General features: G+C 41.8%; 1 protein-coding gene across 3 annotated transcripts in view; it reads right to left on the bottom strand.

Moving 5' to 3' along the window:
• AMIGO2 (adhesion molecule with Ig like domain 2) overlaps positions 1–20,253 on the bottom strand; it is a 65,298-nt gene extending 45,045 nt beyond the window's left edge. For 2 of the 3 annotated variants that reach the window (XM_081956729.1, XM_081956731.1), the window contains exon 1: positions 19,683–20,253. The gene's annotated coding sequence lies outside the window, so the exon portion shown is untranslated. Of the gene's footprint in view, positions 1–15,661; positions 15,753–19,682 lie in introns of those variants that run through there. The other variant, XM_081956730.1, reaches the window with a different exon arrangement.
• Between the last annotated feature and the right edge of the window lie 5,693 nt (positions 20,254–25,946).

Below are 25,946 nucleotides of genomic sequence, written 5' to 3'. Positions count from 1 at the left end.
ATAGTTCAGTGTTTCTGAGATATCGTCTACCAGTTCCTTCAAAATTTGGGATGTAATCCATCCAGTTCTGGCAATTTGAACTTGTTTAGGGTAGACAGGTGTTCATGTACTATTTTCTTCCCTATTTTAACATGTTCCTAATCTGTTTTTTGTGGTGCTGTTTTTGATAGGTTGGACTGTTTTTTCCCCTTGTGTAAAGACAGATGCAAAAAAATGTGTTAAGTAGATCTGCTTTCTACCTGCTTGTCACCTTCTTGCCGCTTTCTCCCAGCAATGGACCAATTGTTTCCTTGACTTTTTCTTGTTTTTAACATGTTGGAAGAAGCTGTTTTTGTTTTATTTTGTCTCAAGCCTTTGTTCATTGTGAGCCTTAGCTTTCCTCACTTCATCTTTACAGGCTCGGGCTACTTGTTGATATTCTGCCTTGGTTATTTGCATCTCTTTCCACTTTTTATACTTATCCTTTTTGTCTTTCAATTTGTCAGAGAGCTCTTTATGCAGCCATGCTAGTTTCTTTTGAGAGCTGCTATTTTTCTTCTTCATTGGTATTGTGCTAGACTGGGCTTTTATAATCTCACTTTTCAAAATTTCCCAAGCTTCTTGAGTTGTTTTCCCCTTGAGGATTCTCATCCTTGGAATCCTTCCCAAGCTCTCTCTAAATTTATTGAAATTAGTTCTCTCCAAGACTCTAATTTGACTTTAATAATAATAATAATAATATTTAATGCTTCTAGACCGCCCCCTCTCCCGAAAGGGACTCGGGGCGGTGTACAGTTCATACAAAATATAACAAGATACAATAAAATTAAATATGTTCTACTACTTGTGCTTGCATAAGGATCTTGAGTCCTAGTGAACAACCATTTAAATATGAGCCAGCAGTGTGCAGCAGCTGCCAAAAAAGCCAATACATTTCTAGGCTACATAAACAGAGGAATAGAATCAAGATCACGTGAAGTCTTAATACCACTTTTTAATGCCTTGGTAAGGCAATACTTGGAATACTGCATTCAGTTTTGGTCGCCACGATGTAGAAAAGATGTGGAGACTCTAGAAAGAGTGCAGAGAAGAGCAACAAAGATGATTAGGGGACTGGAGACTAAAACATATGAAGAACAGTTTCAGGAACTGGGTATGTCTGGTTTAATGAAAAGAAGGACTAGAGGAGAACATGATAGCAGTGTTCCAATATCTCAGGGGTTGCCACAAAGAAGAGGGAGTCACACTATTCTCCAAGACACAGGGTAGAACAAGAAGCAATGGGTGGAAACTAATCAAGGAGAGAAGCAACTTAGAACTGAGGAGAAATTTCCTGACAGTTAGAACAATTAATCAGTGGAACAACTTGCCTCCAGAAGTTGTGAATGCCCCAACACTGGAAGTATTTAAGATGATGTTGGATAACCATTTGTCAGAAATGGTATAGGGTTTCCTGCCTCGGCAGGGGGTTGGACCAGAAGACCTCCAAGGTCCCTTCCAACTCTGCTATGTATTGTATTGTATTATGCTGAATTCCAATATTGCATGATCACTTGTCCCCCAAGGTTCCTGTACCTTCAACACCTTCTATCATTTCATCTCTGTTAGTTAGAATTAAGTCCAATATGGCTGATCCCCTTGTTCCTTTCTCTACTTTTTGGGAAACAAAGTTGTCTGCTAGGTTTGTTAGGAACTTGGTGGATCTTCTACTTGGTGCAGAGTTGGATCTTCCACTCAGTGCAGAGTTTGTCTTTCAGTTGATGTCAGGGTAGTTAAAAATCCTCATTACTATTGTGATGTGCTTCCTACATACCTTAGTTAGCTGACTAGCAAAAAGTTCGTCTATTTCCTCTGTTTGGTTGGATGGCCTATAGACTATGGCAATGTCATTCCCCCCCCCCCTTTAATACTGACCCAAAATGCATTTAAGATAAGTTTCATCATTGTTGTGCTCTATTTCTGTAGAGATGTAGCTGTTTCTTATATATAGTGCAACCTCCTGTTTTATTTGGTCAATTTCTTTTAAATAATTTAAATCCCTCATTTACTTAAATTTCTAATTCACCCTGTTTATTTCTCATATCCTGTGCATTGGTGTAGACATCTGAGTCCATTTTGATTAACCCTGTGTTTACTGTCTACATAACCTGTGTTCTGCCTGACAGCACCTATTTTCTTGCCACCTGTTTGATTAGTGTACATGGTATGGCACTCACTATTAAATGCTTGGTTTTGCTTGACAGCAAGGTTGATTATCTTATCCACACAATGTTACATGCACTGATAATCCTATTAATTTTAAATTGCTGGGGACTGAAATGTTCTGTATCAATTAATTCTCTGTTCCCATTATTCAGTTTAAATGTTTATCCAGAAAATCTGTGAATTTAATGCCAAGTAATTCAGTCGCTTTCTTTGATGGATGCAAACCATCTCTTTCATACAGTTTTTCATAGGACCAGCTGCAGACATCATGACTAACAAAACCAAAGCCTTCCCGTTTACACCACACCTTTAGCCACACATTAAAGTCTGCTACATGCTGGCCTTTCTCTTTTTGTTCCTTATATACTGGTAAAACCTTTCAAAGGTAAGCCTACAACCTATACTACTAAGTTCATCCCCAAGCTCTGGAAATCATTCTGCACAGAAAGTACATCTTTTTGGGACAGATCATTTGTGCCAAGATGTATAATAGCATCAACATCACAGTCCTTACTGGCATTCTTGACTATCTTAAGAATGCACCTCCTGTCTCTGCTGGCAGTAGCACCAGGCAGACACCAGACCTCTTTCAAAACCTTTTTCCAGAAGTTGTTTTGTCAATGCCTGATGGGTGAGAGATAATGGTCCAAAATTATCCATCTGATTTCACGCCTAGGCTGGGATTAGAACTCAAGACTCCTAGTTTATGCCTTTAACCACCACTACATAAAACTGGCTCTGAATCCATATCTACCATGCCCAAGTCTAAATTTGCAAGCAAGGAGGAAGGAAGCTGAGGTGCCAGTAGCATGAATTCAATTTCTAGCAGTTGCTAAAGCCCTTTGTGGCCAGCATTGATAAAATTACATGATGTAGTAGCATTAGAGAAAAGATTAAGCTTTATTTCTAACTACTATATTTCAGAACAACCTGAAATATATTGAAAACTGACCAATATTCCAGTCTTACATTTTGTACAGTTTGTCTAATTAAAGGGGTTTATGTTATTATTCTTTTCAATTAAAAATATTGAAAAGAAGTACTTATATTTTATATCATCTAAGAAACGATGTTTTCTTTAAAAATGCCATGAGAGAAACAAAGAGCAAACTTATTAAACATTTTTTGCTTTTTTATTTGTTATATCCATACTAAGCAGCAAAATCCACAGGCAGAAATATTTTCTTCCAGTTTAATCAGACTTGCGTTTTGAAAAAAAACCAGTAATATTATGACTTGATTTTTTCTGCTTTGTTGGGCAACGAAATGACTCATGTGCATTTTAAATGAGAACACGCAATTCTTTCTTACAAAAATCAGAATCAAACAGAATAGAGCTGGAAGGGTTTCATGTATAACTTGCAGATGAGAAACTTCCTTTCTCTGCTGACTGTCAACTGCAACCTTCAATCAGAATAAAGCTGGAAGGTCTTCTAGTCCAACCCTTTGCTCAAGCAGGAGACCCTATACCCATGATGGCGAACCTATGGCACGTGTGTCACAGGTGGCACGTAGAGCCATTTGTCAGGGCACGCAAGGTGTTGCCCTGTCAGCTGGCCAGTGCTGACTTCGGCCTTCTTTTGAGGCCATTTTTCACCCTCCAGAGGCTTCCTTGAAGGCTCCGGAGCGCGAAAAACCAGCCCTATGGGCAAACCGGAAGTTCAGGAACATAGTAGGGCTGGTTTTAGCCCTCTGGAGCATTCAGAAACCTTCAGGTTTCCCTGAAGGCTCCGGAGGGCAAAAAAGGACCCTACGAGCAAACTGGAAGTCACTTCTGGTTTGCTTGTAGGGTTGTTTTTTGCCCTCCGGAGCCTTCAGGGAAGCCTCCTGAAGGCTCCAGAGGGCTAAAACCAGCCCTATGAGCAAACCGAAAGTCCATTCCCAAACTTCCGATTTGCCCGTAGGGCTGGTTTTTCACGCTCCGGAGGTTTCAGGGAAGCTCCTGAAGCCTCCGGAGGGCCTCCGGGAGGGTGGGGGAGGCTGTTTCCGCCCTCCCCATGCTCCTATAAAGCCTCTGGAGCTTGGGGTGAAAAAATCATGCCAAAAATGGGGGAAGTGCTGGTGGTGCACACATGCATGCTGGGGTCATGCGCATAGCATTATGGGTGTGGCAAGCCTACACACAACCCCCCTGCGCTCCCCCTGCTTTTGGCACGAGAGTCAAAAAAGCTTAACCATCACTGTCCTATACCATTTCAAATTGGTGGCTGTCTACTCTTTTCTTTAAAAACTCCAGTGATGAAGCACCTACAACTTCTGAGCTGTTCCACTCATTAATTGTCCTCACTGTTAGGAAGTTTCTCCTTAATTCCATGTTGCTTCTCTCCTTGATTAGCTTCCATCCATTATTTCTTCTCTTGCCTTCTGGTGCTTCAGAAAATAATTTGACCCCCTCTTCTTTATAGCAGCCCCTCAAATACTGGACTACTGCTATCATGTTGCCCCTAAGCAAAGTTTCTTATATAGTTTTGATTTTATTTTTAAAACCGTTCTGGTTACACATATGCTAAAATAAGGGTGTCAAACTCAAGGCTCACAGGCCAGATCTGGCCCGCAATGTGGCTAGATATGGTCTGCGGGGATGCCCTGGAGATAGCAAAGGACTGACCCCCAACACCTCAGCTCCATCCCAGGCTGGCTGGGCCAGCCTTAGATCTGCGGGGCCACCCTAGAGCCAGCAAGGGCCAGCTGCCTTCCCTTGGGCAGACATAGGAGGTGGTGAGTGTGCACAGGGCCTTGCAGTCTTAGGGACCGTCTTGCCCTGCAGGTTGACTGTGTTCTGACCGTTTCCATTTCACCCAGGATGTGTGTGCTCGCCAAGGTGTCAGGGCAGTCTCCCGCTGGCTCCAGGGCGGCTGCGGGGATCAGATCTAAGGCTGACCATGTTCCGGCCCAGATGGGCACAACAAATTATAGCTCAGTACCCACAGTGATGCCTCCATGCCCTGCTTGCCAGCCTGGCCTCACATCTCCCTTTCACTGGGACCACCCTGCCCCACGTGGGAAAGCTACGGCCAGAGGTGGCTTGATCACCGGCAGCACTGCCAATCTCCCCTCCTCCCTTTCTGATAATGGAGGAAGGAAGGAGATGGGAATGAGACAGATTGGGACCTTTAGGACCATGGTGCTTCTATCTGCCAGCATGTGATGGGTGATCACAGGGGCTGTGGGGGGAATGTGACAAGTGAATGGCGGTGGCATGCAGCTTCTGGCAAAACTGCCCTTTCTGCATTAGGAATAGAGTCGGTCTAAGTATAGAGGCAACAGAGGGGAGGATGGACAAAAAGGAAAGCCGCTGCTCTGTACGGTGTTTTTTTTTTTAAGCTGCCAGAAGCTCTGGGCAGAGGCTATCCCATTTTCACCCCTTGCCCCTGTTGTTGCCTCTGCGTAACTCTCAGCTCATCTCTCCCAGACCTATGCATGTGTTTGTGTGTGGGTGTGGTTGAGGGGGGGGTGTCTCTCACCTTGCAGCCCTGCACTGTGACATTGGAAAAGAATAGGAGGGATAAGAGAAGCTGGGATGGGAGCTTCTTGCAGCCTTCCATGGGGCTGGGGTGGGAGTTGGGGGGCAGGGCACAATGCAATTGGCAGGTTGGTGGGAATGTGCAATCCATGGTACCTTGAGCACACACTATTGAAGTGGTAATAGGTGAGAAAAAGAAACAAGCACTCCAAAAAAGGGGTTTCATTAGTTTGCAGCCTGCCATCTCAGAAAATCTCTGTTGAGGGTACAGGGCTGCAAAGGGTGAACTGGGAGCCACACACATATAAAGAAACATATGCGTGGATCTGAGACAAGTGAGCAGAGAGCCACGCAGAGGCCCATCTGTCCATCACTGCCAGCCTATTGCCAGCTCTGCTCGGAGCCTCTGCCAACTTTTTTAAAAAAGGAAGGGAGGCAGGGAGAGAGGGAGTTTATAATGATAGAGGGAGGTTCTGAAGGAAGTCCTGCCTTAGCACTTGGCCACCAGTAGCACTGCTGCCCTTTTGCCATCCCCTTGTCCCCTCCTTCTGACCTCTCCTGGTGGTCTCCCATCCTATCGCTGAGGATGCTTTGGTTACAAAACTGGGTCTCCTCACGCACTTTGCCCTCCCATACATACTATGAGCAATCTGGCCAAGGAGAGTGAGCATAGCAGGAGAGCCTCGAGGAGGAGATAAGCGCAGCCAGGTGCCCCCTTGGGGAAGCAGGACTGGGCTGTGAGGTCCTGGTGCCCTGGGAGCTTGATGGCCAGGTTGGACGCTTGCCCTCCACTGCCCAGAGCTCTGGGCAGTCGGCACCGTCATCTGGGGGTCCTCTGCATGGCCTGAGAGGGATGTCGAGGCTTCTCTGGTGGACAACAATTTGACATTCGCCTTGGTCTCGTCTTCCTCGACTGGAGAGAATGGATCCCCCCAGTCCCGCCTGGGTCATCACAGGTGCCCCAGACAGGAGTGAAGTTGAGCTGGCCATGCCCAGTCTGGCCACACAGCTCTGCCCGAAGTAAACCACAACACTGATGCAGCCCTCAATAATATCAAGTTTGACATCCTGTGCTAAAACATAATTGTTCTGTCCTGTGATTCCAATGAATATGCAGACACAGGCTTGGCTGTCTGCCATCACTAATTACATAAAGCCACCCCTTGGCTAGGAGCCTAGAAAGTTATCTTCAAGAACCCAAGATCAAACTTACAGAATGGTTTCTCAACGACTCGTATAATGGACTGCTGTTTCCTGCAAAGATTCCCCTCCCGTCGCTCCACCTATAAACTCTTTGGGAGGGGCAACACCCTTAGCCAGCTGTCCTTACTTCCTTCTATGATGTCTTCTCCACTGCTGTTCCTTTCTCCTATCAATTCTACGCATACGCACATCAGGGGCAACCTCCCTCTGTTCTTCCTCACTGCTCCGACTCAGATGCCACCTGGTGGCCAACAGGCCTCTCTAGTTCCTGCTCTGACTCCAAACACCCTCCAGAGTCTTCCTCATCCTCCAGAGCAGCCCCAAAATGGTTTGAGCTGTCAGAGTCCACCAACAGCACAGCCAGCCGCTGCTGGGCCACAACAATAATGTAGTTTGTTTGGTCTGGGCTTATTCTGAACTTAACGAGTTAAACACAGTATTATGGTCTGTAAGGCATGATTTATGAGAGTGGATACAATATTGAAGGCATCAAGGATTGCAATTCAGTATCCTCCCTTTTTAAACTATTATAACTGAATGATCTAAAGGAAGATGACATCACGGGAAGTAAGGACATTTGAAAAAGGAAAAGAAATGAAAAAAGTAAAGGTGACACCCACAAATATTCAATTAGACCTCTTTAGGTGTGATAGCAGGTGGAAAGAAATGCAGGATTTCAACTATGCAGAAATTGCTGCATTCTTTTTATTTTACCTCTTTACATTGGCTTGATGAGATTATAGTTGTTTATAGCAGAGGCCCCAACCCCAGTCTATGGACCAGTACCAGTCTGTGGCCTTTTAGGAATTGGGCCATGCAAGTGAGTAGAGCTTCATCTGTGTATTCACTGGATCTAGGTAGCATATGAAACCATGTCTCCCCTGGTCTGTGGAAAAATATTTTTCCATGGGACCGGTCCCTGGTGCCCAAAAGATTTGGTTTATAGCATCCATAATCCAAACTCCTTAAGGGTTTTTTACAGGGGTTTTTAAACCAAATTTTAAGGGAGGGGAGGGGGGTTGATTCGGATGGCTCAGACAGGCTTGGGGGGGGAGTCTGCCAGGGCACAGGCCAGAGCCAACTAATGGGCGCGGGTTGGGAGGCCTAGGAAGGGTTGGGATTCCGGGGGAGACATTAAGCCATTCTGTTGGGGGGTTCACCATCTCTACTGTTTGTGGGAGAGGCAGATATGGTGGGGGCCGAGGGCCAAATGATGTTCGGAGGACTCGGGTTTGCTGTTTAAGAGCGATCGCGCGTTCCGACCCTCATCGCCCGTCTCGCACCACCGGGTGCTCGGGATTACAGGACCCTGGTCCCCGGCTGGTGTCACTTAACACTAGGTCTGTGGTACATAAGGCTCCCCTCATTTACAACCTCATACAAGAGGGTAGAGCGGACCTGGCTTGCATTACGGAGACCTGGTTGGGCCATGAGGGGGGTGTGCCCTTAGCGAACTATGCCCACCAGGCTTCCGGGCGTTTCACCAGCCGAGAGCCCAGAGCAGGGGCGGGGGGGTGGCAGTGGTTATCAGGGAAAGTCTCAGACCTCATTAGGTCACTGTGCCTCAGATAGGCGGGTGTGAGTCCCTCTTTGTGAAGTGGAGCCTTGGAGCTCAGGTGGACCTTTTTGTTACATACCTGTCTCCCTGCTATGTTTCATCGGCCCTGCCGGAGCTGCTAAATATATTAGCTGGATTGGCGGTTGATTTCCCCAGGCTCATGGTCCTGGGGGATTTCAATCTGCCTTCCATTGGCGAGACATCCGAGTCAGCTCGGGAGTTCATGGCTTCCATGACGGCTATGGACCTAACTCAGTTAATTCAAGACCCCACCCATAATGGGGGACACACGCTCGACCTGATTTTTGTCTCTGGGCAGTGGATGAATGATCTAGATTTAGGGGATATTTCTATTCAACCCTTGTCATGGTCTGGTCATTTCCTCATCAGGCTTGACTTCCATACCGCTACCCCTCGCCGCAGGGAGGCGGAACCGACTAGATGGTTCCACCCCAGGCACCTGATGGAACCCGAAAGGTTCCTGATGGAGCTTGGGACTTTTCCTGAATCCCTTGCTCACAACTCGACCGAAGCCCTAGTGGAAGCCTGCCGCTGGGGCTTTGGATCGTGTTGTGCCTTTGCGGCCTCTGACCCGGTGTCGATCCCGGATGGCTCCCTGGTTTACCGAGGAGCTCCGGGAGATGAAACGCCAGAAAAGACGCCTAGAGAGTGGCTGGAGGGCCAGCCGGTCCGAATCTGATTGAACACTAGTAAGAATTCATATTAAATCCTACTTAGTGGCGATAGAAGGGGCAAAATGTCAATATTTTCCCGCTCTTATCGCATCTCCAGATCCGTTTCAGTGGGGTTTCAGGCCCGGGTACAGCACGGAGATGGCATTGGTCGCGTTGGTCGATGATCTCTGGCGGGCCCGGGACAGGGGCTGTTCCTCTGTCCTGGTCCTATTAGACCTCTCGGCGGCTTTCGATACCATCAACCATGGTATCCTACTGCGACGACTCGGGGGGTTGGGAGTGGGTGGCACCGTTTTACGGTGGTTCTCCTCCTACCTGTTGGATTGGTTGCAGTTTGTGTTGACTGGAGGGCAGAGATCGACCCACAGGCGCGTCACTTGTGGGGTGCCCCAGGGGTCGGTTCTCTCACCCCTTCTGTTCAACATATACATGAAACCACTGGGAGAGATCATCCGTGGTTTTGGGGTACGGTATCATCAATATGCTGATGATACCCAACTTTTCATCTCTACCCCAAACCACCCAAACGATGCCCTCGACGTGATGTCCCAATGCCTGGAGGCTGTGCGGTTCTGGATGGGGAGGAACAGGCTCAAGCTCAATCCCTCCAAGACTGAGTGGCTGTGGTTTCCGTCATCCCGATTTGTACATCTTGTTCCATCTTTGACGATAGGGGGAGAAATTTTAGCCCCCTCAGAGAAGGCTCACAATCTGGGAGTCCTCCTGGATACGCGGCTTAGTTTAGAAGAACACCTGACGGCCGTGACCAGGGGGGCCTTTTACCAGGTTCGCCTGGTATGTCAGTTGCGCCCCTTCCTGGATCGGGATGCTCTGTGCACAGTCACTCATGCCCTCGTCCTTTCTCGCCTGGACTACTGCAATGCTCTCTACATGGTGCTGCCCTTGAAGAGCACCCGGAGGCTTCAGCTGGTCCAGAATGCGGCCGTGCGGGTTGTCATGGGGGTACCTAGGTGCTCCCATGTTACACCCCTTTTAGGCGGCCTGCACTGGTTGCCGGTTGTTTTCCGGGTGCGATTCAAGGTATTAATTATGACCTTTAAAGCACTCCATGCTTAGGCCCAGGGTACCTGCGAGACCACCTACTGCCACCAGTAGCCTCCCACCGTCCAGTACGATCCCACAGAGTTGGCCTCCTCAGGGTGCCGTCGGCCAGGCAGTGTCGGCTGGTGACCCCCAGGGGGAGAGCCTTCTCTGTGGGAGCGCCTTCCCTCTGGAATGAGCTGCCCTCGGAGCTTCACATAATCCCCGACCTCTGGTCCTTCCGACGCGCCCTAAAAAGTTGGCTTTTCCAGCAAGCCGGCCTGGCCTGTTAATTTTAATTTTAACTTATTTTAAATGTATTGGTTTTTTTAAAATTCGGGTTTTTTTGGATATGGATTTAATCTTTTTTAACTTTTGGGATGTGTGTTTTTTAATGTTGTATGCCGCCCTGAGTCCTTTTGGAGAAGGGCAGTATATAAATCCAAATAAACCAAAGCAAACCAAACCAAACCAACTACACAGGCAAACTATAGATGGTTTTTTTTTTATAATTTATGGAAAAAAATCAAAATACTTTCTCTCCTTTCCCAATACATTCTTAGCAGCAAGAACAAATGGAACCATGAAGATCTGTCATCTTTTTATATTAGTCATTTCATGTGCTCAGCAATAATGACCTTTCTGCCTCAATATATTAAGAACTAGTACTTTCATTGCTGAAAACACAGACCTAGAATGTAAACAGATTATAGAATGCTGCTGATTACATATCCCAAAATTGCATTATATTTCAAGTTTATTGCTTCAGGTTGGAAATCTAGCATATGGAAATATTATCACACTAATACTGAAAGATAAATTTGGTGAAAAACAGCAATTAATCCAATAAAATTTGTGGTAGGCTTAAATATATCCAATTACAATTGAACATTGTTAAAGCCACATTTAAATGCAATGCTTGCAATGCTTCTCAAAGATTTCTTGGCCATTTTCTAACACTCCCTTAACTGGAAGAGGCAGGTTTCCTGTTGGTGTCCTCTCTCAAACATGAATCAGCTAGACCAAGGTTTTCAAAATAATGCTTCATAGAATCCTGCAAACCTTGATAAAGTTCCATGAAAGACTGGGGCGTGAGAGGCAGGGTTGGCACAAATGCAGCCAAGGGCACAATAGCATTTTTCCTAAGGTTTGTTGGAATTAGGCATCATCAAGGAACCAAACAAATTTTAAGATGGCTCCATTTCTGTGGTTAATATTCATTCTCTTTTGTGCCTAATTGGTTTTTAATATTTTAATAATGACTGTTTTTACATATTTAATGTTTTAATTTATTGTTGTATATCGCCGAGAATTACTTTTTGTGAACTAGGTGGCCACATCAAATTGATAAAGAATAATAATACTTCGATGAATATAATTTTGTGGTTCAGAGTTTCCAAGAACACATTCCATGATTTGAAGAGGTCGATGTTTAAGAGAGTCAAGTGGCGCAAAGGAAGTGGTTCCTTTTGCATATGCTGTGTTCAAAACTTGTCAAAACAAAGCATTTCTTAGAAGCTTTGCAACCATACAGAAACCAACTATTTGTGTTGAACCAAAAATTTTGAGATTAAATGTGATCTATAGAACAAAATTTCAGAATTAGATTAATTAGTTTTCACAGGCCTGGTTACTTGAGCTATTTTTTCAGACAGCAGTAGGATCCAATATATATATATACATCTACATTATACAAAACCATTATAACCTTCTGAGAACTTGTTTTTATGTCCACATTCAATAACCATGATAATTCTAGGTCACAGGTTTACAATTAAACTCATTTAAAATCCTGACTGACTTTTATGTTATATTTACATAACAGATAGAAATTGTGCATTCTTGAACCATAGGAATAGTACAGAATTTGTAAAATGATATCAGCAGCTAATTCCAATAAGCAGTAACCCGAACATAGGAAATGTGTGGGTCACAAATAGTTCAGTAATAAAATGTAATATAAATTGCTGGTAGAGGATCTTAAATAAAATTATTGGCTAAACCATTGCCATTGACAAGATTAATACACAGTACTGAACCATTGCTTACTTTAACTGTGTTGTATTTAAAACTATAACTGATTACGTTTACGCAACATGCAAAAATCAAAAGCAACATCTTAAGCATATTGTGAGTTTGTACAAAGTCTGAATTCTAAGACTTCCTGTAGATGAAGTCATTACAGACCAGTCTTCCTCAAATTGGTGATCTCCAAAAGTGCTACTATAATTTGTGTTATTTCTGGTTGTGTAATCCAATAATCTGGAGGTCATCACATTTGAGAAGTTTAATGTACATGTACAGAAGACGAAGGAGAAACCTGTATGATTCTAATGGGTCACAGAGATGTGATTTAATGTACACCTTCAATTAAGAAGAAAAATTATAGCATCACAAGGATATATAAAACTGTGTAGAATTGCTAGAACATCACTGAAGAGGGAAACTTTATTCAAGTAATAAATTGACTGCTGTATTTTTGTTACACTATCTCTCTCTCATTTGATGCTATTCAATGTGCACATCAATTTCACATTTCACTTCAGCTATAATTTAGTTTTAATAGCAGTCTCATTTTATCTTTATCTCACTTTTTTCTGATTTTTTTATCATCTTGTCTGAAGAAAACAAGTTGGATACTAAACAGCTTGCAAACTGCTCTGAAAAAAAAATGATATGAATTTTTGACTACATTTTTAAAATAAATTATTTTTATATTTTCCAAATTTTAGCCTATAAGCAATGCATTTAGGGAGGTTAGAAGAGGAATAAGAATTAAATCTCATCAAAATGTTTAAAATCCATAGTAATTAATTGAATAAATATGTTATTTATCCATTACTAACTCAGCAAAAGACAGAATCTTAGAAGACAGTTTTATGGAGAAATTATTATGCGAACTATTTCAATTTATCTATTAGCAGCAGATTCAGCTCTCTTTGACCAAAGCCTACAAAAGGCAAGACAGATCTTGTTTGTAAAAACATTTTCTCATCTTCATTTGAATAAGATGCTCGGACATTATGAAACACTTTAATTTAATATTCAGATGCAGAGATATTTACCAGCAATTACAAGAAAAGGTACAAAAAGCTTATGAGTGCTGGAAGTTATTCCACAAGTATGTGGTTTTAGCCAGCTGGCAATTCAAAATCTCAGAAGAAGCATGCAATCAACCAACATATAACATGCTATCCTAAACCACAAGCCAAACCACTAGCTGATATTTACAAGAACTTATGAATCATATTTTAAGTAGGTAATGTAGGGAATGCTAAAATTCAAAAATAAAAACCTCTGACCATTGGGGGTAGTTGGGGATTAAAACTGCAACTGCATGTGGGCAGGAAGGGGCGGGAAGAGGATTAATGAATTCTTAATAGGCACCTCGGATTTAGTTGTAACCCCTGAGGACCTGATTTAGTTGTAACCCCTGAGGACCTATCCAATGGGACCAAAGGGGAGGGAAAGGGGCACCGAGTTAGGGACCGGGTATAAAAACCCTTACTTTTGAATTCAGGAGCGTGTTCTTGAGCCTAGAATTTACAGTTGAAGTCTTGCTCAAGCTCATCGCATTTTGCAAACTGCTTTTTGTTTTCTTTTATTTTTGTAAATAAAATTCTTTTCTTACCGATCCAAGTTTTTGTAAGGATTTATTTCCAACAATAAGAGCGGATGTGCTGGTTTAAAAATGGTTTCAGACAAACACCACCCTGATGCTTGTCCATTCATCTCTGTAACTACTTAATGCTGTTAGATAAGAATTAGAAAACCCCAATCCTGCAGTTCTAGCTTGTTTGGACATTACTATAATCTGTAAACACCAGAGTGATTTGAGAGGCTTAAATAAAAAAGGAATTCTCTTTCTTACTTCTTTCCTTTATTAGAGGTTGTGCTAAACATTGAAGAATGGATATAACTAATAACTAAATGTATTTAATGCACAAACATTCATGTTTGCAATGGGTAACACCCAACAACTTTTTGCCATTGTTATTTCAAACAGCCCCCAAGTTTCCTGATGCAAAGAGGGTTTGAAGAGAGACAAAAACTATTTAAAAAATAAATATATAAATTTAGATTCTAAATCCAAAGTACGCCTACCAGAGACTTACAGCCATTGTCACCTTAGGACTTGCCTCCAAAATAGAAATGTATAGAAATGAACGCTTAGTGTTGAATAAAGTGTAATAAGGCTAAATTAATAGCTATAAAACATGTTCTTGGCAGATTTATTGTATTGCTATGCAAATAAAGTTGACTTACCCTGTTAAGAAGAAAACAGAGATGATATTGAATAAACACTAGAAACTTATCTTGTTAAATAAATGGTTTCCTGGTCTACTGCAGCTCTGGGAAAACTGTTAGAAAACACAGAGTTGCCTACACATTCTGAATGAGCTTTCTAGTTCTCAGATTCACTGTCATGCCCCCAGGTAACATTCACACTTGAAATGCAGATTCATTTTCTGGGGAGTTTGAAGTGGTCCTAATTTTCTGGTAGTTTGAAGTGGTCCTTACATGATAAGGATATGAGACTGATTTTGAAAAACTTGGGGGTTATGGGGTTATTTTTTAACAGTAATATGTTAGAATTTACATTGCCATCTTTCACCTCTAATTCAAAAATGACAGGAAAATATAATTGTTTTCAGCAAACATGGTTATATGGGAATTTGTGCCCTGACAAAGTATATCCTTCACAAGTTGCACTTTGTCAAATAAATAACAAGTGTATTCTACAATTCTGTTTCTGAGTTATACTTCCTGATTAAGATGCATCTAAACTGAAACCACAAAACTCAATCCAGGATGGTTTCAGAATTTCTTATCTTTCAGTCTGTGTCATAACAATACCCCACTAGTTGTCAATCCTCCCTGATCATGGCTCAAAATCAAAGCAGGTCAAGTCTGATTAGTGTTTACTTTGAAGAAAATCAAGCTAGATTTTGAAGTTTTAAGAAAATCTAAATAACCCAACAATGGAATAGTAAACCTCATCTATACTGTTGCTAAAAAAAATATGAATATATCCATGAGGTTGCTAACAGTTGAGCTTGGACTGAAAAAGACTCTCTCCTTAAATTCATTCCATTGCCGTGGAAAGGAACAGCTATCTACTGAATTATCTATTGGATAATCCATTCAATTATCTACAAAATAGATAATTTATTTTATTTTTTTCTTTTGATATTGATCACTATTATTGATTTCATGGAGCGTTTTCCTCAATTTCTGCACTGAAGTCCTTTTAGACTTTCCAAAATGTGGCTCTGCATACAGGCGAGGATGAAAAAGAATTCCATTTAGGAGTAAACAACTGCGCAATACCAAGAATGCTTAAGTGCCCACAAAGAACACACATTCAAATATGAAAACATGTTTTTAGCAGTACAGAATGTAAAAAACAAGATGCTTATAAAAAGGCAGCATTTAGCACCTGCACTACTTTATATGTAAAATTAGAGACAAAGATATAATTCTAAACATAAAGAGCTGATCAAAAATTATTTTTACCATATTACAGCCCTTTGCTTCAGGATGGCAAACATCTATCAGGAATTCAAAACTCTGTGTGGAAAGCCAGACCTCCAAATATTGTTTCCTAAGGTGCTAAGGAAAACATATACAGTTGTAGTTCATTTTAAAGTGAGATATGTGCTCTGATGACCAAATGGCATGACCTCTATATGTAACTGACTTGCAACTGTACATAGGGAACTTCCATTTCAAGGCAATTGTTTTTTCGGAAATGGACATATTATGACAAAAAAAATCTGGAATTGCCTGGAATAGATAGTTGATCTATTCAGGGGTGGGTTGCTACCGGCATTACTGCCAGTTCGGTGTGCAAAAATGTGTGTGTGTGTGTGTGTGTGTGTGTGTGCATTTACAGCTAAAAAGGTCTGCGCATGAGCAGAACATAAGAAAAGGGGGGGGATTACATTTCTGCAATGAGATTGTTCTGCGCATAGCAAAAATAAAGATGGTGCCACTGACAATAGAACCGGTTCTACCTACTTGGCCGAACTGGGCCAAACCCATAGGAACCCACCTCTGGATCTATTGCTAATTATTTCTGCTCAATTTAAATGTAATTGCATTGACTGGGCTTTATAGAATGGCTTTCAAAAAGACACTTATGAGAAGGCAATCTTGGATACACTGGAATTAATAGAGTTGAGAAACAGAAAGCCAGATGAAACAACCCATGCTTTTTCTCCCCTCTTATTTTGTTGTCATTGACAGATTGCATTGACTTCTGGTGAGTAATCACTGTGAATTAAGCATTTCTGAAGAAGCTACTTCAGATGGCCATTAAAAATCAATCCGGATAAAAGAGAGATCTTGAAATCACCCATGTGAACTCTGGAAAGCTGCTTCGCATGAGTAAACTGTAGGAACTGAAGTTTTTGCAGTTAGCTTATGAGCTCCAATTAAGCTCATAGCTGCAATGTAGTTTATTATGTGAACATAACATTCTGCCAAACCTCAATTCTTAATCACTTTTGGAAATTGCTTTTTAATTATTAGAAACCTTTCTAATGTAAATTTTAGAGCAGCAGGTGTGTTTCCTTCAATTCCAAGTGAAAGAAGTTTTAAATGCAAATTTAAGGATTTATTCTCAAAATCTTTTATTTGGAATAAACAAGAAAGGAGTTGTTAAAACATTGGTTTTGAAAGTTTCAAATGTCTAGATGGACTCAAAATAAGATTTAATTTTTAAGTTAAAGATTTAAGTTAATTATAAGAATCCTTCCTATTGGAAAATATTGTTTTGAATTCCTAAAAAAACCCCATGAAGGTTTTGAAGGTTGCACACTAAAGGGAATCAGAAGAATTAAAGGAGAACATTTACACTTGACTTTCTAACAGAGAATAGAGCAAAATACTTTAACATCAGAGATATATGTGGAAAATGGTCCAGATTGTGGTTGAAAGATTTTATGGAAGAGGAATGGGATTTACCAGACAAGACATTCATTTGAACGTGAATTTAAAAATGACAAGCTACAAGAATAAGTATTTCTGCTTTCTTAATTGTCAATCATTCCAGAAAAAGCTGGTAAAAACTAGAACCATTGATAATATTAATTTTATTATTTTTATTATTTTACAAGAAAAAAGAATTAGAAGAAAAAAGAATTAGAAAACTAATACATTTCTGCAATTCAAAATTATTTATCAATGACACAGATTTGAGTTTAGGGTAAAAATATAGAAGACAAAAATCTCATGAATTTGATTGCTGAGCCATCATAACAGATTGATACTAAAGTATGACATCTAAATTATTTCTTTCCTCTAGGCCAGAAGTCTTTGCACTTTTGAAATTTAATTTAAGTTAACCAAACTGGTTAACTGGTCATAACTACTCTTAATCAATGTATACATTGCATTTAAATGTTTAGGCTTTATGCAATTTTGGAGAGAATTTCCTTGCACTTTCCCTGAAGTATCTGATAACATATAATTATTTTTAATCCTTTTAAAAGCATTTTTCAGTCTAATGAAAGATCCAGAAAAAACAAAATAATGTTTATTTCAGCTAGTACTGTCAAATTCAATGGCTTGCAGTTATTAATAGAAAAAGAAGCACAATTGCTTTATTCTTTCCAAAATGCAAAATATCTGCTAGCCTTGGATAAAAATGAATGAAAATGTACTATTGTTTTTGTGTTATTTACGTACAGGGCAGGAGGTTAATCTGTACAGTTAAGAATTTGCTGATGAATGCTAGTCTTACTTACTCGGCATAGGAAGTATTTCATGTCGACCAAAAATCAAGGCCACAACTGAACATATTTCATTAAAAGTAATCTATTGCAATTACTTTCATATTCAGAAGTTTATTGAAAACTGCATTGTTAATTTATTAATGTACCCAGCAGATTCAATTAATCAAATTTACTAAAGCAAACACATCAGCATTTTAATTGGCTCAACATATTCTCTACCAAAATTAAAAATAAAATATAGACTCTTTAGCTGTCTATTTAATATACACAGGAAACTTTGCAGATATGTATGTATGTATGTATGTATGTATGTATGTATGTTTCTTAATAGTTTTGCTATCAGTCATCAGTGACTGTTATGGTTGATCAGTTGCAAACAATGCCATCTACCTTAATTTGTGTTAGGTGGACATATACTGGATTTTTCTGAATATATAAACAAGTAACAACTTACATTATTAATTATAGTCAGATTTATCTTTTTTTACATTTATGTAGTCTGCTGTGACATAGGTTTTTGATTCATATTGTATCTTCTCCTTTTACTATGAAGTCATCTCACCATGTAATTTTGACAATCTTTTTTTCCCAGTTGTTGCAATTACTGTACCTACCATTCTAGCTGATCCAATTTCAGACTGATTTTTTTTCCTCTGTGTTTACCAAGCATTTCTCTCTCCCTCCAACCTTTTTCACTTCAGTACACATTGATTGCAAAATTGTATGAATGTCAACATAGACATCCAGTATGTTATACAACTTACTCTTATAGAATTATGTGTAGGCATACAATCTACAGATAATTATAGATACAGTATCTCCAGCAGTTCAATTACATACATATGGTAAATTCTTCCTCCTTTTTTTTCTTACTGGGTTCATTAAGAATTTATGTTCTTTGATTTATTGGTTCATCTTGATTGTGATACCTCAAATTCCTTACCTTACACTTCATCAACATATTTTCGGTATTATATTTCATTACTTCTTTTTCTCATTCTGGTTCATGCTTTAGCAATTAGTGTCAGAAAAACATCATCCAAAAAGCAGAGAGCGGATGTTTTTATTCATAATATTTGTATAGGTTGGCTAGTATTTATAAATGAAAATATAAAAAGAATGACTGCAACCTAAATATAAATTCATACCATCATAGGATAAACTATGATCACCTTATCAGCGACCATCCTTGACTGTTCTCCGATTAAATTAAAATAGATTTGGGAAAGATGGCCATTCCATCAGGGCATCACTACCACCAAGCACACCTGAACTCCAAAGTTTCTAGAAGAAGTGATCCTGTGGAGTTGTGGTGCCTCAACATTCTGTAGAATATCATTGCTATCCTGGATATCTGTGAGATATTCTGGAGCACCATTCTCAAAAGAATGCTAAACCCCCTGCTCCGCAAATTTGCTGAAATGACTGATGCTTCCGTGCCAGGCTTGGGCAACCTCTCCCACTCTTTGGAATCAAATTTGATTATTCTCCGCCACTGCGTGAACCCTCCTTTTTAGACGGCAAATAGTTTTCAAAAATAAGCAGCGCCACGTTACTAGAAGGTCCTGTGGTAAAGGTTTTATTGGATTAGATGTTTATGAAATCATAAGGACACTACTCGTTGCTAAAGGATCGCGCGCAAAGGACAGTTTTGTTTGTTAAGCGCGAAAGAAATTGTGAACATCCGTGTACTCTTCCAATTCCATTTAATACACAGCTTCATGTGGAATCTCTGGGCTGAGAAGCTCCCTATAAATGACTGGGTCTTGCAAAGTGACCATCCTTTCTGGAAAGCTTACCTCGTATTACGATGGTGCAGGAACCAGTGATTCATGGCAAGTCCAAGAAAAGATCCAAGTCTGGATTGCGCCTTGTTTACCACGTCGCTCGCCTTTCCCAGCCGCCATGCATGTTCCTTTGCACAGGCTCGGTTGAAGTTTGAGGTCTGAGGCAACTGGAGAGGCGGCGGCGGCAGACCAGGGCTCTGGCCGTGCACTCAACCCCCACTGGGCATTTGCTCTACCGCCTCCGCCCACTTCTTGACGGCGGATTGGCTCGTGGCGCTTGAGCAGACGCTTTTGGATTGGAAGAGCGGCCCAAGCGCAGACGATCCTGGCGATTAATTGAGCTAGAAATACTCGGTTCTCGAAGAGACCGAAGCGTGTAGGTTTCCTCGTTGCCGCTGGCCACTTTCCTTTATCAAGGGCCCAATACATGCCGTGCCATCAAGCTAAAGGAGGTGGAGCCGAACACGTGGAGGCGACGAAGCGAGCAAATCGATAGGGATGGGCAGAACATGCGTTACTTCCCAGGATACATTTTCGAAGGATTGGAAAGCATGAGACCTCTCCGCCTCCCGAGTCATTTCGGAGCAAGAAGAAAACACGAATATGTGGGTTGTTTGACATTGGCTGTAGATTTCGTTTGTTCGTTTGCAAAAGCTGCAAGAGTGTTGGCAGCAGCTGGTGCCGCTCTTGAACATGTTTATAAGGGATTGATAAACCCCGCTTAGTACGGTGGCTGGAATAACCATGCACTGAATAAAAGGGTTCCACTATTGTTGCACAATGAATGAAATTTCCTGATGAGTAAATGAGTAGGCATATGCTTCAGTTGGTAAGTATAGGATACAGTTCTGGCCACCTAAAAGATCAGTTAGTTTAAAGCACATTTCCTCAATCCCTGCCCTTCCTATGTACTTACGTCCTGATCTCTATAGTCAGTGTGACATCCTAACTGGAACATGGAAATTAAAAAGCAACACATCTGGAACATATCAGATTAGAGAGGCTGTGTTTAAATTCATCTGATTCAGCAGATGCTAGTCTTTAATTAGGAGCCGTTTAATTTGTTGAAAGAAATGTCCTTCTGTGTTCGGCTCCAAGTGGGGAAAAAAGACTGGAGACATGGAGGCTGCTTGGAAAGAAGGTTTAATGGTGGATAGGACCACATGGCTTGAGTCCTGAACAGAAAAGGTGATCAAATTGTTGCAGAAAATGACAGGGCTTAGATGTCTCGGGATGCAAGGAGTAGTTTATTGGCAGCCAGGTTCAGAAAACTAGCCATAGGCTAGTATTGCAAGTTCTGAACAACCTTCATTATTGAAGCACATATTCTTACACATTCTCAAAAGCAGCACAACGTGGAAACACAACTCACTTCTTATTGGTTAGGAAAGAAGCCTTTGTAAGTAGATATGGTCTGTCTTCTCCTTTTGTCTTGGGCCATAGGTACTGACTACGTGTCTCTATATGAACTTTAGCTGAACCTTGTGGTTTTGGCCTTTTGACATAAGGACATTTACTGGAACCTTCACTGGACTTCTGTGGTTTAAGGCTGATGATATTTTCCTGTCTTTGTACACGACTTACAAGCAGGCTTTTTATCTTTCCCTTTTGCCATGTCTTATTCTTATATTTTAATTCACATTTTATCCTGCTTTAACATGCTTCAGTGTTGGTGGAGAAAAAGAGAAGGGTGGGCTGAGATGCTGAGTCCCTGGTTTTATGCCCTCTCTGTCCTTTGATCTTGATCTTGTATTCTGATTGGTTGTCAGACTCCCATGGGGCCATGCAGGGGCAACTCTCTAGGTTGTGTTTTGAATCCAGGTTTGGTTGAGTTCTCAGATGCCATGTGGTGAGTTGGGTTGATGAAAGAAATGTCTTTCTGGGTTTGGCTCCAAGTGGGGAAAAAGACACTGGAAACATGGAGGTTGCTTGAAAGATAGTTTAATGGTGGACAAGATCACATGGCTTGAGTCCTGAACAGAAAAGGTGATCGAATTGTTGCAGAAAATGACAGGGCTTAGATGTCTCAGGATGCAAGGAGAAGTTTATTGGCAGCCAGGTTAAGAAAACTAGCCATAGGCTAGTATTGCAAGTTCTGAACAACCTTTATTATCGAAGCATGCATTCTTATACATTCTCAAAAGCAGCACAACACGGAAACACTTAACTCATTTCTTATTGGTTACCTTAAGGAGAGAAGCCTTATAAGTAGATATGGTCTTACTTCTCCTTTTGTCTTGGGCCATAGGTACTGACTACGTGTCTCTATACGAATTTTAGCTGAACCTTGTGGTTTTGGGCTTTTGACATAAGGACATTTACTGGAACCTTTACTGGACTTCTGTGGTTTAAGGCTGATGATATTTTCCTGTCTTTGTACACGACTTACAAGCAGGCTTTTTATCTTTCCCTTTTGCCACGTCTTATTCTTATATTTTAATTCACATTTTATCCTGCTTTATCCCCCTCTTCTAGACTCTATTAATAGCCACAATTGAGTCTAGCTATTACAGAGTTTTTGATTAACAATACAAGCATGCAGAATACACATCAGCAGGAGAGAAAAGAAACAAGTAATACACATCTTAGGGCTTATCTTCCGGAGGCACTTTCCCCATTCCCAAGAGTGCAAGTTGAACATACGTGCCAGTATCTGAAATTTCATCTTCCTCATTGGGATGTGGGGCAATCCTATGGTCAATAAGGCTTTCCATCAGCATTAATTCCCTTTCAACCCGTATTTCCCTTTCGGATCTCATAACGAGTTGCTTGATTAGGGGTCTTATGCAAGGAAGAAAGGCTAAGATTGCGATCCCACATAGCAGAAGAAACAGCATTTGTTTAATCCAACCTGATCCTGGTAACCAAAAAAACCATGCATCTGTCCCTTGTAGTCTTTGCCCAATTAAGGATGCTCGGTCCCGCAGTTCTTTGACTACCCCTCAGACTGCACCTGATTTATGCATATAGAAACAGCAGTCTTCTCCCAGGAATACACATAGCCCACCCTTCTCAGCAGTTAAGAGATCAATGGCATGCCGGTTTTGTAAAACCACTGCTGCCAAGGAATCTATTTGATCTTGGACCTCAACCAGGGTGCCAGGAATTTGGTTTAGGCTTTCTTGGAATTCCTCTGACAGTTGCCTAAACCGTGTGATGGAGTGGGTCATTCCACCCACACCTGTTCCAACTGCTGTCCCTATTCCCAGGATCGCTAACAGTGAGATTAGGAGCGGCACTCTTTTCTGGACATCTCCCATTAGAGGTTCAGGGGGAGCCTGTTCCCCGCTTACCACCCCCATTTTAGGGAGGAGGTGTGTTAGGGTTCATGTGCCAATCTACTTAGAGTGTAAGCATAGATATGCATTTTTCCCACATAGAAAGAAAAGTCCATTTTCTCCTACACATACACCTATGTTCATGGAGAAGGCATGGGCTCCGAGATTCCTTTAATTAGTCCAGATCTATAAGGTTCCTGCTAGGAACATACCAGTCAGGGGCTGTAATGGAACTTCTTGGTTATGGTCCATTAGCTTATCCCTGAGGACTGGACCTTCAAAGAGATATTTGGAACTGGTGTTTCCAGGGGGATAGTAAACATAAAATCCCGTAGTGGATTGAATTGAAAGCCAAACAGGGAATCGGGGTGGCTAAAATGGCCTTGGGCATCTTCCAGTAGTCAAATTATTATTATTATTATTTATTAGATTTGTTAGCCGCTCCCTCTCCACGAAGGGACTCCCAACGGTTAAAAACGAGTGGGGGCGGAAGCGAGAAAGCGACCTTCTGTTGGAAGAGATTGTGAGCAGAGGGAGACATGCTGCGAGTTAATTTCACGTCCATGAGTGTCTTCCTAGGGGCAAGGTACATTTTAGATGGGCACTGTTCCTCTGACAGTGGCCACACAGTAATGCCAGGTTCCTGATAGCATTTGATGCACAAGGAGGGTGACCCTATGATTTCTACACCAATGGCTATGGGGCCAATGATGGGGAGACGGCTCATCCCCAGCCTTTTGAGTGCATTATACAAATCACTTTGCAGCTGGGCTTCTGCTGTTTTGGTTCCCCATATACCTCCCTTGTCAAGGACTATCATAGCTTTGGTTTTTTTCCCCAAAGATCTGGTTCAACTGGTACAGCATGATAAGATGAAGGTCCAGCAGACAAACACAACCAGCATTTTTGACCTAGGGCAGGGTCGGACTGATTGATTAAGCATTGACCTAACTCCAGCACTCTTAACGTATAGTTCCCTTTTCTCAATTGTTGCAGGGGCCTGTTTTCCCTATGCTCTGCCCTTTTTCTTACAGGGATTGTCAGATAATTGACTTTAGGTGTTGGGATTGGCTTACGGTTCCATCCCCAAGCATAAATGATGTGTCGTTGGCAGGAGCAGACCTGTTCCACATCCTGTAACTTGATTCTACCCTATTCTCTGGGATTTTTAACATCCTTGGATCTTTTTTCAAGAGCAAGGGGGGTTGCTCGGGTATTTTCGCAACATTGGGAACTACTATTCAGGATGTTATCACTTAGCAAGCCCTTTGCCGATAACAGTCAGAGCCACAAAAAGCTCATAATTGTCCCTCACGCAAAACTTCTCCTAACACAATTCTTTTAGCCTACTGAATCACCACGTCAGGGAGAAGGCAGGGATTATATATAGTTTGAGGAAGGGCAATATCAGCTTTGGGCGATCCACAAAACCAAATCTTATTTGCTAAACATATCACCCATAATCCGAAAACTCCTATTATACTGCAAAGAACCCATTCCCATGGTTCCTCAAACATACGTTTCATCAGATGATTCATTTTCCTCTTGATCACAATTAATGATTTTAGCCTCAGCACCTGTCTTTTTCCTTCAAATCTTCAGCTGTACGTAGAGAAGTCAGCTTCCAAGGGTGACTTCAGTAGGGCCTCTTCTGTCCCATATGTAATTTGCCTGTTGCCGGTAGGGCAGTTTTTAGGGAGCGCTTCTTTAAGCGCATCACTAGAGGAAGTGCTTCATCCCAGTTAGCTTCCCAGTACTCCTCAGCGGCTGACTTAACTCGTGTCCAGTGAATCCAAGACTTGGATTCTAACACTTTTACTGCAAGCGGAGAACACATAACTACAGTATACGAGCCCTTCCATCTAGGTTTTAGATCCACCACTTTCCAGTGTTTCATCCAAACTCTATCCCCCACCTGAATATTATGACTAGAAGTCGTCAGAAATGGTGGGGTGAGAGAAACACAGTAGTGTATATATATGTGTGTATATATATATACATCTTTGGTTGTTCGGGTTTTCTCCCGCGTAGAATTGGAAGTATCTTCACGACGTTTCGATGAAGTCTCATTCATCATCTTCCGGCTGGTGCTTCCGGCTTGGTGCTTCCAGGAGCAATGTGAGATCTCAGCCGGTTCCTCTTTTTAACTGCCAGTGGGGGTTTGAGCTGATTGGGTGGGAGCTTGGCTGCATTCTGATTGGGTGGAGGTGTATTCTGATTGGTAGGGTGCTTGGCTGTGCTCTGATTGGATGGGAGTTTGGCTGTGCTCTGATTGGATGGGGGCGTGTTCTGTTTGGGTGGGGGCCTGGTTGTGCTTGTGTTAGTCTGAGTTGCAGAGGGATTTGAGCTGGTGAGCTGCGTTACTGTTGTTTGGCTTCGCGTTTGTGGTCTTGCCACATCTCCGTGGTGGGCATCAGTTTGCTTCATGTATGGGTTGGAGGGGTTTAAAGTGGCTAATAATGCAGCTGTGGTCTGGCTTCTGGTTTGTGGTCGGGCTTCTGGTTTGTGGTCATCATCGGTGTGGGTTTGGGCTTGCTTTTTGCGTGGATGTGTGATAGTGACATCCTGTGTGGTTTTCGTGAGTGTGGGTCTGGTATCATTCTTTGTGTTAGGGACTCGTTTGTCAGTGAGGGCGGGTTTCCAAATGGCTGGTAGGCGGGAGGTATCATCTCGTTTATTCATGCTGTGTGGTCGTTTTTCTATCTCAATAGCTTCTCTGATTATTCTGTTGTTAAAGTGTTCAATTTTGGCAATAGTTCTGGTGTTTTTAAAGTCTATATCATGTCCTGTGGCTTTGAGGTGTTGGACCAGGGAAGAAGTTGGTTCCTCCTTTCTGACTGAGTTTTTGTGTTCTTCAATGCGTGCCTTTATTCTTCTGTTGGTTTGTCCGATGTATGTGGTGGGGCAGGTGGTGCATGGGATTTCATATACTCCTTGATTTTCTAACTCTATTTTGTCTTTGGGGTTTCTTAGGATGGTGGATATTTTTCGGTTTGTG

Source organism: Natrix helvetica (genome assembly GCF_964273705.1).
Source record: "Natrix helvetica genome assembly, chromosome: 6".
Lineage (NCBI taxonomy): Eukaryota > Metazoa > Chordata > Lepidosauria > Squamata > Natricidae > Natrix > Natrix helvetica.
Note: the sequence above shows the minus strand (reverse complement) of the source record. Positions and strands in the feature narration are given on the sequence as shown.